Below are 12,632 nucleotides of genomic sequence, written 5' to 3' on the forward strand. Positions count from 1 at the left end.
AGTAATATTCTAATCTTCAGGCTCAGTATTATAGTAATTATATTATTGCATATGCTGTCATGGCTGCAAGTATTGGCACTCTTGAATTTGTTCTTGAAAATTAAGCATTTCACCCAGAAAATTAATGCAATTAACCATGTTTTGTTATACGTATTTATATTTCCTGTGTGTGTTTTGGAACAACACAAAAAAAACAGATACAAAAAGTCAAATTGGATATAATTTCACACAAAACCACAAAAATTAAGAGGACAAAATTGTTAGCACCTTTCCAAAATTTGGGAGTAAACAACTTTGTTTCAAGCATGTGATGCTCGTTCAAACTCACCTGTGGCAAGTAACAGGTTTGGGCAATATGAAAATCGCACCTGAAACCAGATTAAAAGGGGAGAAGTTGACTCACTCTTTTCATTGTGTGTCTGTGTGTGTCACATTAAGCATGGAGAACAGAAAGTGGAAAGGAGAACTGTCTGAGGACTTGAGAACCAAAATTGTTAAACAATCTCAAGTCCATCTCCGGAGATCTTGAGCTAGAAAAAATAAAAAGCCAGACTGCAGTTTACCAAAATGTGCGTAAGCCAAAATCCTTCTGGGAAAGTGTCTAGTGAACAGATGAGACCAAGATAGAGCTTTTTGATAAAGCACATCATTCAACTGTTTACCAAAAGTGGAATGAGGCCTATAAAGAAAAGATCACAATACCTACAGTCAAATATGGTGGAGGTTCAAATATGTTTTGTGGTTGTTTCACTGCTTTTGGCACCGGGTGCTTTGACTATGTGCAAGGCACCATGAAATCTGAAGGCTACCAAAGGATTTTGAATTGCAGTTTAGTGCCCAGTGTCAGAAAGCTGGGTTTATGTCTTAGGTGATGGGTTTCCCAGCAGGACAATGATCCCTAAACATTCTTCAAGAATCACTCAGAGATGGATGGAAACAAAGTGCTGGAGAATTCTGAAGTGGCAGCAATGAGTCCGGATCTAAATTCCATTGATCACCTGTGGAGAGATCTTAAAATTGCTGGGAGAAGGCAACTTCACATATGAGAGACCTGGAGCAGTTTGCAAAAAAAGAGTTGTCCAAGATTCCACTGCCACAGCCAGTTTGGTCTCTGTCCAACTGCTGATGGTTCTTTTGTCTTTTCTTTCCTTTCTTTGGTTTGCTTCTATTCAGGAGTCACTCTCTTCCCAATTTGATTCTGTCCTATCACATCTTGGGAGCGAGTATTTATACTCATCTTGCACCTACATCTTTGCTGGCTATATTTTAAGACAGATGGTGTTTGGAGATCCAGTTCCTCAGGTAGGGATTATCTTAGCTGGTTAATATCGGTCACTTCTCCTATGGTTTGTTTATGGGTCTTCCTCTCCAGTATCTTTTCTTTTACTTTTGGGGTTTGGGAAGTTTTCCATGTATTCCGTTGGTTATGTTGTACTCCTTGAGTTGAGTGGGGACGCCATTGGGTAGACGTAGGGTGCCAACCTCCTTTGTCAAGCAGGGACAAATCGGGGTCAGATTAGGACCTTAGGACCTTTGATAGTCTAAACACGGACCTGTTGGGTTCAGGTGTTTGTCTCTCCTGGTTTGAACATAACCATTCTGAGTGGGTTTATACAGTCATAGCAATATATAGGTGCTACAGAAATCTGTTTACCAAGAGCTTCCTCTAGTGGTGGCATCAGGGTGATGATATAACAGTTTCCCAAAACTAATAATACCCAGTCCTTCACTAGCTCTAAATTTCCCATACAGTACAGGGTTTACCATACAGTCCTTAACATTATTAAATGCTTAGAGCCTGCACTATAGATGTCATTGATTGCAATGAATTAGGTTATATAATACTCCCAGAAGCGTTCCCACCTCTAAACGCTCATTGTGGCTATAGCTCCTGCCAACCACCAATTAACTTGTACGTGCTGTGTAATTATTAAGTGTTGTGTAACAGATCGTTGGTGAATCCATCTCACGCAGAACAATGCACCGAGGCGAGTTACCGACATCACCAGTCGGATGGTGTTACCAAATGACAATATTACAGAAGAGGCGAAACGCGTCGTTAATTGGGTTTGAACAGATGACATTCACTTTTATAAGACCCCAACAGAGTCTACAAGTCTATACAAGCCGAAAGGCTCATTCACATACACAATATTCTCATTCTCATATTCTCATATTCTCATATTCTCATTCTCATACACAATAGTCCACAATATGAATTTGGGCAGAGAACCCTTACTTAACTGATTAAACACAAGAGAACTTAGAGTCTAATCCAAAATAATACATTTTATTCCAATACAAATAGTTTTTTTTATTTTATAAAGCAGGGGCTACTAATGCATACAAAGGGCCTATACACTGGCATAAATATTGCACAAAGCCCATTACAGTAGTAATATTCAAAAATATATCATGAGGGCAATCAATATAATCATAATTGGCAAGGTAAAAATGCTTAATGTATCACAAAATAGTCAAAACTGAATGCTACTAGAGATCTTGAACTGCATATCATGTATTTTTAATTAATAAATGCATCAGATTAACAAAGTTGTAGATAAAATACTGTATGCTGATGGAATGCTTTAAATGTGCACAGGGCCATATACTGACGTAACAAGGACATGCAAAATTAGTGTCCTAATAAGAGACCAAGTGGTCAAAGTGAACAAGTCAAAGACTCATACAGCATTATATACAGAAATAACATTAGAAAGCAGAAAAAGCCAAAGTTATCTTACATGTAGCCAGTGGAAGTCCTGCGCCCCAACGCACGTTTCGTGACTCATTTCATCAGGAGGCGTATGTTGGGGGAAGGGACAGGCTGAATAATTTATAGGTGCCACTGACCAATCAGCAAATAAAGTGTAAATTAAAAACATATGGATCCTATTGAACGCTAGCAGGCCGGATCACTAGTGCGGCGCATGCGCTGTGAAACACTGCCCCCAATGAACGTCCTCTAATCAGCGGACGTGGAGCACAAGCGTCAACGCCGTCATAGAGACGGCGCATGCGCACAAGGCTCCCCTATCCACATCATCGAGGACTGAGGGAGAGACACAATGCGCATGCGCTCTGAAACGGCATGAAAGCTGTGGATTAAAACTAAGAAAAAATTTTTTTTAAACATATCGAAACTAAATATGCACATAGAGTATAGAAGTGTAACAGTTGTGCGTGACAAAATGAATAATATGCAAAGTTGACAATATAAATTATCAAAATTTGATAAAGTAATAACAGTGCAATACATAATTATATGCAAAAACACATTATGAGCAAAATCATATAGAATTATTAAGAAATAAATAAAAATAAATAATAAAAAACGAAAAATAAAAAAAAATAAAGAATGAAAAGTAATAAAAAATAAAAAATATGAAAAAATAAATATATAAATTATTTTTGGAAAGGATATTTTTTTTGGGAAAATGTAATTGATGATTAAAAAGACCCTGACCCAGCCCCTAAAAAACAGGATATGAAAAGCGCTCATTGTGGTTATAGCTCCTGCCAACCACCAATTAACTTGTACGTGCTGTGTAATTATTAATTGTTGTGTAACAGATCGTTGGTGAATCTATCTCACGCAGAACAATGCACCGAGGCGAGTTACCGACATCACCAGTCGGATGGTGTTACCAAATGACAATATTACAGAAGAGGCGAAACGCGTCGTTAATTGGGTTTGAACAGATGACATTCACTTTCATAAGACCCCAACAGAGTCTACAAGTCTATACAAGCCGAAAGGCGTATTGTGACAGACATAGGCACGAAAAGACTGCAAAGCTGGCTCATGTACGAGATAATACTTATATCCCATATTACAGTCTAGTAGAAGAGACCAGGACATGTTCCGACTGACGATCAATGAGCTCTAGCGATAAATAATGGGGTTAGAGCAAATGAAAAGACAGATCCCATTGTGTAGCAAAAACCAGGACTTTACTCGGAAAATACCAAAACACATCCTGCTGGACCTTCGGGGAGACTGGCAAATATTCGTTCTGTCTACAGATGAGTGAATCTTTTGAAATGGAAACCATCAGTTTAGCCGATTCTTCCCAGGATAGCTGATATGTCACCAACTGAAAGTATTCCAAAGTCTCAAACAACCCTATGTACATGACATTAATCTCTTTTTTTCGCACACTGATCTTCTCTGCTGTGAGTTCACACACTATCTATACAGTTTATTATTATATGTGCGATATAGCTTAGTTTTCCCATCTCTATGGCTAAGCTGCGATATGCCCTCACCATCCAGATTCACCCTAGAGTGGCTGCTGGATTCCTTGCTTTAGCTTTTATACAGGCTATGATATAAATTCTTGAGCCCACCAGGCCATTACCAAGGTCATGTGATACTTCGCTGGCCGATGCAATTTTCCGCAATGTGTAAAATAGCGAAGACCAATTTAGATGATCAAAGTGGGATCGAAAATGGCCAGATTCACCAAGTTTAGCGAATTTCTTAAACTTCAGCGCAAATTCGATTTTCATCTACTCTAGTTAAGTCATATTTCAGGTAGAGAGGCACAATTAGGGGCAGCAGAGAGCTGGCAGGGTTAAAGGAGAACTGCCACAGACAACAGAGAGCAGGCAGAGGCAACAGAGAGCATGCAGGGGCAAAACAGAGCAGGCAGGGGTAAAGGAGAAAGGGCAGGGACAAAAGAGAGCAGGCAGGGGCAGCAGAGAGCAGGCAGAGGCAGCAGAGAGCAGGCAGGAGCAGCAGAGAGCAGGCAGGGACAATAGATAGCAGGCACGGGCAGCAGAGAGCAGTCAGGTGCAGCAGAGAGCAGTCAGGGGCAGCAGAGAGCAGACAGGGACAATAGAGAGCAGCACGGGCAGCAGAGAGCAGGCAGGGACAAAGGAGAACAGGTAGGAACAAAGGAGAACTGACAGGAACCACAGAGAGCAGGCAGGGGCAGCAGAGAGCAGGAAAGGAAAATAGAGAGCAGGCAGGGGCAGCAGAGAGCAGGCGGGAGCAGCAAAGAGCAGGCAAGGACAATAGAGAGCAGGCAGGGGCAGCAGAGAGCAGGCAGGGACCATAGAGAGCAGGCACAGACAACAGAGAGCAGGGAGGGACAACAGAGAGCAGGGAGGGACAATAGAGAGCAGGCAGGGACAACAGAGAGCAGACAAGGGCAAAAGAGAGCAGGCAGGGACACAGGAGAACAGGCAGGAACCACAGAAGGCAGTCAGGGGCAGCAGAGACGAGGCAAGGACAACAGAAAGCAGGCAGGGGCAGCAGAGAGCAGGTGGGAGCAGCAGAGAGCAGGCAAGGACAACAGAGAGCAGGCAGGGGTAGCAGAGAGCAGGCAGGGGCAGCAGAGAGCTGGCGGGAGCAGCAGAGAGCAGGTAAGGACAGCAAAGAGCAGGCAGGGGCAGCAGAGAGCAGGCGGGGACAATAGAGAGCAGGCACGGGCAGCAGGGAGGGACAATAGAATAGAGAGCAGGCAGGGACAACAGAGAGCAGACAGGGGCAAAAGAGAGCAGGCAGGGGCAAAGGAGAACAGGCAGGAACCACAGAAGGCAGTCAGGGGCAACAGAGACCAGGCAAGGACAACAGAAAGCAGGCAGGGACAAAAGAGAGCAGGCAAGGGCAGCAGAGAGCAGGCAGGGACAATAGAGAGCAGGGAGGGACAATACAGAGCAGGCAGGGACAACAGAGAGCAGGCAGGGGCAGCAGAGAGCCTAATATTAAACTCCTCTCTGGCCATCTTCAGCTTTTCTTGTCACCGAGTCGCCATCTTGTTACCGCAACTTCTGACTGACAGGAAAAAGGTCTATGAAAGCATCCTTCTGGCTTTCATAGACTTACAGGTGCATCTCACAAAATTAGAATATCACCCAAAAGTTAATTTATTTCAGTTCTTCAATACAAAAACTGAAACTCATATATTCTATAGAGTCATTACACACAGAGTGATCTATTTATTATGTTTATGTATGTTTATATTGATGATTATGGCTTACAGCCAATGAAAACCCTAAAGTCATTATCTCAGTAAATTAGAATAATTAACAAAAACACCTGCAAAGGCTTCCTAAGCGTTTATAAAGGTCCCTTAGTCTGTTGCAGTAGCTCCACAGTCATGGGGAAGACTGCTGACTTGACAGATGTCCAGAAGGCAGTCATTGACACACTCCACAAGGAGGATAAGGCACAAAAGGTCATTGCTAAAGTGTTCTGCCCTCTGAATATAGGGCAAATATGTTTGTATTATGTGCTGGTTTAGTTATAGTACCATGTAGTTTTGGCTGAATTAATAGCTATGTCTTTAATAGAATTTATAGCCTGTGTCTTTAACAGCAGACAAAGTGTTGCATGTGGGATTGAAGCAATGTACTCTGGGAAGAGGAAGATGCCATTTTTATTCTGTGTATTTCATTAGGACACACGTTTATTTGTCCTCCTGTAGCACCCCTACTTGAGTCGCTATCCGGGTAAAGCATATCTGATAAGATTAATATCTTTTCTTACAATGCAGTGTTGTACAGAGAAGTTATTAACTGTATGGCAGCCAGTGCTCAGTAGATGTAATTAGACACCTGTGTATTCCATGTAAAGTTTGCATAACACTGTATGCTTCCTGTAATTGTGTTAGCTGTGTGATCATCTGCCCATGTCGTTTGTATTCTTTATAGTTTTACCGCATGTTCTATACTCTTCACCAATAAACAAGTTAGACTAGAGAGAACGGTCTGCTTATTTTGGAAGATAGAAAGTGGTTTATGCTGTATGCTAGATTGCACACCGTGTCAATGTGTATGAAGGCACAACACTAAAGAAGCTGGCTGTTCACAGAGTGCTGTATCCAAGCATATTAATGGAAAGTTGAGTGAAATTAAAAAATGTGGTAGAAAAAGGTGCACAGGGAACCGGGATAACTGCAGCCTTGAAAGGATTGTTAAGAAAAGGCCGTTCAAAAATTTGGGGGCGCTTAATAATAAGGACTGGACTGCTGCTGGAGTGATTGCTTCAAGAGCCACCACACACAGACGTATCTAGGACATGGGCTGCAAGTGTCACATTCCTTGTGTCAGCCACTCATGACCAATAGACAGCACCAGAAGCGTCTTACCTGGGCCAAAGAGAAAAAGAACTGGACTGTTGTCAGTGATCCAAGGTGTTATTTTCAGATGAAAGAAAATGTTGCATTTAGTTTGGAAATCAAGGTCCCAGAGTCTGGAGAAAGAGTGGAGAGGCCACAATCTAAGCTGCTAGAGGTCTAGTGTGAAGTGTCCACAATTAGTGATGGTTTGGGGAGCCATGTCATCTGCTGGTGTAAGTCCACTGTGTTTTATCAAGACCAAAGTCACCGCAGCCGTCTACCAGGAAATTCTAGAGCACTTCATGTTTCCCTCTGCTAACAAGCTTTTTGGAGAAGGAAAATTTCATTCTCCAGCCGACTTGGCCCCTGTCCACACTGCCAAAAGTACCAATACCTGGTGTACAAACTGTGCTTGATTGGCAGCAAACTCGCCTGACCTTAACCCCATAGAGAATCTATGGGATAATGTCAAGAGGAAGATGAGAGACACCAGACCAAACAATACAGACGAGCTGAAGGCTGCTATCAAAGCAACCTGGGCTTCCATAAACCCTCAGCAGTGCAACAGGCTGATCGCCTCCATGCCACGCCACATTGATGCAGTAATTGCCAAAGGAGCCCCGGCCAAGTATTGATGGCATTTACTGATCACACATTTCAGTAGGACAACATTTCTGATTTTAAAATCATTTTTCAAGCTGGTGTTATGAAGTATTCTAATTTACTGAGATAATGACTTTTGGGTTTCCATTGGCTGTAAGCCATAATCATCAACATTAACAGAAATAAACACTTGAAATTCATCACTCTGTGTGTAATGACTCTATAGAATATAGGAGATTCACTTTTTGTATTGAAGAACTGAAATAAATTAACTTTTTGATGATATTCATATTTTGTGAGAAGCGCATGTACATTAAGACATTGAGAATAGCACACTGACCATAAGAGCTTACACTCTACAGGAGAGAGAGGACCCTGCTGATCATAAGACCTTACAATCTACATGACAGTGCAAGGATTCCGCTGACCATAAAACCATACACTGTAAATAAGACAGAGGACCCCGCTGACCATAAGAGCTTACACTCTACATGAGAGGGAGAGGACCCTGCAGACCATAACAGTTTACACTTTACAAGAGAGAGGACACCACTGTCTCAAAGAGCTTATACTCTACAGAAGAGAGAGGGAGGACCCTGCTGACCATAAGAGCTCATACTCTACAGGAGAGAGAGAGGACCCTGCTGACCATAAGAGCTTATACTCTACAGGAGAGAGAGAGGATCCTGCTGACCATAACAGCTTACACTCTACAGGAGAAGGAGGGTGAGGACCCCACTGACCATAAGAGCTTACACTCTACAGGGTAGAGAGAGGATGTAGGGAGATGGACCGGGCTGGTGGTATCTGTCTCTTGTCAGGGTCGGGACTGTCAACATTGTTGCCAGGGGAAAGACTTTCTGATTGGAAAAGACCTTTGCACCTGACTGTAGGAGACGGGTCAGATATAAATGGGATGGGGCGCGCCAAAGCGGGTCCTTTGGCGGGAAGACAGCGTGTTACGGGAGAAGGTTGACTCCCTCTCTGCAGACCGACACCAACGAGCAGGCCGCTTTGCGCTCTTTCATCCCCCGCGCATACAGACCTCCAGAGACCATCACTCTTGTTGTTGCTGACAAGACTAACACAAACCTTTCTTTATCGCTGACTTCTGCCAGCCCATGACACAGTACTCACCAAACAGTACACGCTGAAGCAGGTAGCATGACCGCGGCCTCCACTTCAGGACTTCATTCACCAAACGCAGTGCCGCAAATACCCACTTGAGCAGTATATTGTTCCAGGACCATAAGACTTTGCATGGGAAGGCCAGGATGTGTCGCCTCTATTAAGAGACAGTGCTTCACCTTTCTCTGGAACCAGTTTGGGAACTTCACGTGTCACCTACGGCGCCATTGTGGGATTTTCCAGCCTCCTCCGTCCGGGAACCATAGACTGATAAGTTAACCCATTATTTGAACTTCTACTATTGCTCTATTACTGTATACTCCTTGTTCACCTATATTCCCTCACCCTCTCTCTCCCTGCCTGGAGTATTCACTGTTATAATAACTCTTTATAAACAACCCGTTAACTCTTGCTCTGCCTCCTGCTCCTCACTGCATACAGATTACACTCTACAGGAGAGAGAGGATCCCACTGACTCCAGGATCTGACTACGCTGCCTTGGTTTGTAGTCTGTTACCCAGGAGATATATAGGTTTGCATATGTGCTGAATACCAAAAACAAAGTTTCTTACTGTGAAGGATCTGAACTATCCTGTATGAACACATTTCCTACCAAAGACATTTATTGTTTTTTGAGCTTTTGTTTTTCATGACTTTTCCTATTTCACATTTTTACATCATCAGTGCCGTAGGACTATTTTTTTGTGGGCGAATTGAAGCTTTGATTTACATTTTCATTTTATTATATAATGTATAAAAAAATGTAAAAAATCTAAAAGGTGAAATAGTGAAAAAAGAGCAATTCTGCCATTGTTTTTCAGGTTTGTTTATTGTGCTGTAAAAATGACTTGACATTACGACTCTCCAGGGCGAGATGATTAGGCTACTTTCACACATCAGGTTTTCGGCGTCAGGCGCGATCCGGCGTCGTGCCGGAACGCCGGATCCGGCAAATGTTTCGTAAAACCGGATGTGACGGATCCGGTTTTCTGCCGGATCCGTCTTTTTCTTGACAGACAAAACCGGATCCGTCTCATCCGGTTCCTCCGTTTTTCTATCCGTTTTTCGACGGATTACGCCGGATCCGGTTTTTAAAATTGACCCTTGTGGCCTTCCGAACGGGATTGGCTACTGGAAAACTATATATAGCATGTTCCTACAGCCCTTCTTTGACAGGTTGTAGAGGAGAAAGTGCAGGTTGGAGAGAAGAGCAAGTTACTGGCGAAGATGGATGTTGTCATTGGAAATATTTTGAAGAATTTGGCGGATTTTATAGCGGAGGCGAATCGTTTGAGGGTGATTGTTCTGGAGAAGGAGAGAGCGAGACAGCAGCGCATCAGGCATCGTAGACGACGTTCGTGGATCCACCCCATCACAGCCAAGAGAATGACGTGTGGGGTCTATTCTACACTCTGCATGGACCTTCGACGAAACCCGGATAAATTTTTTGGATATGTTAGGATGAAAATGGAGAATTTTGATTACTTGGTGGAGCGCATTGCACACCTCATAAGAAAAGCGGACACCTATTGCCGCTTCTCTGTTTCACCCGCAGAGCGTCTGATGGTGACTTTAAGGTAAGCCACATTTATTGGATGTGATCGCATCAGAGCACACTTTCACTGCAATCTTGTTGGTGGTAGTTTGTATCTCCAAGTGTTATAGGTCAGTTTTGGTATGTAATGCTGTGATTTAAAACTAATTTATTGTTTTTTAATTCCCCACAGATTTCTTGCAACTGGAGAATCCCTTTCGTCACTGCATTTCCAGTACAGACTCGGGATTTCCACCATATCTGGAATTGTGAAGTACACATGCCGTGCACTGTGGGACTCCTTAGCTGAAGAGTTTTTACCAGAGCCCACAACAGAGAGGTGGATTGAAATTGCTGACAAGTTTCAACAGATATGTCAGTTTCCAAACTGCTTGGGCGCTGTGGACGGGAAACATATCCGCATTGTAAAGCCAGCTGGATCGGGATCGGAATATTTCAATTACAAGAAATATTTTTCAATTGTCCTCATGGCCATCGCTGACGCGGAATACAAATTTATTGCGGTTGATATTGGGGCCTATGGCCGCTCCAATGACTCTCAAGTTTTCAAACTGTCTGCCATGGGGAGTAAACTGTATGGAAACACCTTCCAGTTCCCACCACCTAGACCGCTGCCGCAAACATCTGGTCCACCTATGCCATTTGTCTGTGTTGGGGATGAAGCCTTCCAGCTGTCAGAACACCTTTTGAAACCGTACTCTAGCAGAGGATTGACAAGACCAAAACGCATTTTTAATTACCGCCTCACAAGAGCAAGAAGAATGGTTGAATGTACCTTTGGTATTCTGACAGCCAAATGGCGGGTCCTATTGACTGCGATCAACCTCAAGACAGAAACTGTGGACGAGGTGATCAAAGCGTGCGTGGTACTCCACAATTTTGTTATCTGCAAGGAACCCATTTCCATTGAGGACACCTCTGAAGAAACCACCTTGCAAGATTACCATGACATTACCACTAGCAGTTCTGTGACGGTTTCAGTAATGAGGGACAATTTTGCAATATACTTTATGTCACCTCAAGGCAGAGTACACTGGCAGGATGACAGAGTGTGAAAGATTTGTGCCCTAACCAAACTTGTGTACCTTCTGTACCAACAGTATATACCTTTGCCAACCAAAGTTGGCTATCTTGTCATGGTCTTACTATTTTTAGCTTTAGGCCACAGGTGTGTACCTGGTTGTGTTTTATGCAAAGTATTTCACCTTTTAACAAAAGTTGTGTACATTGTTAGGAAATCACCAACAATAAACCCAACTTTTTAGGTGAAATACTTTGCTTCAAACACAACCAGGAACACAACTGTGGCAAAAAGCTAAAATTTACCCACAGTTATATACCTAGTTTTGAATACCATTTCACCTTTTAAATACCCTGTATTTAACCTTTTTCGCCGCAGAAAGAAATGACAGACAACCAGTGTAAAATAATTTAACTTTTATTGAAAAATGTTTTTTTACGTAAACTTTTTTAAAATTTTAATAAACTTGTTTAATAAAGCTTTGAAACCATAAAACTGGCCATTTTTATTTAAATACACACATTATAAATCTGTGTAGTGTGTGGTGGAAATACTGCTGGAGGGGCTGCGGGACACTTCGACACTGGGAGTGTGGAGAGAGGACTGGGATCGTGGTGGGGAAGGAACAGTTAGAGGTGAAGGTGTGGAAAAAACTACAGAATGGGTGGACATGTGGGAAGCAGAAGAGGTGGTGGGTGGTGGAGGGTTGGGCAGGGACTGTAGGAGCAGATGATGTTGATGGCAAGTTGTATGGGGAAGGAGTTTGGTACAGGGCAGGTTGCTGGAAGTGGGGAGATGTCTTGTACGGGGCAGGTTGCTGGAAGTGGGGAGATGTCTGGTACGGGGCAGGTTGCTGGAAGTGGGAAGATGTCTGGTACTGGGGAGTTGGCAGGTACTGGGGAGGTTGCTGGTACTGGGGAGGTTGCTGGTACTGGGGAGGTTGCTGGTACTGGGGAGGTTGCTGGTACTGGGGAGGTTGCTGGTGCTGGGGAGGTGGATGGTGCTGGGGAGGTGGATGGTATGTAATAGGAGGGGGAGGATGGAAAGTGGCTGGAGGGGGTGTAGATGTAATAGGAGGGGGAGGATGGAAAGTGGCTGGAGGGGGTGTAGATGTAATAGGAGGGGGAGGATGGAAAGTGGCTGGAGGGGGTGCAGGTGGAGGAACTACTGTGGTGGGAGGAGGAGGTTGGGAGGTAACTTGCTGGAGAGCAGCGTGGCATGAATGCATTACATGCATCTGCTGGGCAGGAGAGAGCGT

The sequence above is a fragment of the Dendrobates tinctorius genome, unplaced genomic scaffold, assembly GCF_039654945.1.
Source record: "Dendrobates tinctorius isolate UK_male_01 unplaced genomic scaffold, ASM3965494v1 ptg000095l, whole genome shotgun sequence".
NCBI classification, from domain to species: Eukaryota; Metazoa; Chordata; class Amphibia; order Anura; family Dendrobatidae; genus Dendrobates; species Dendrobates tinctorius.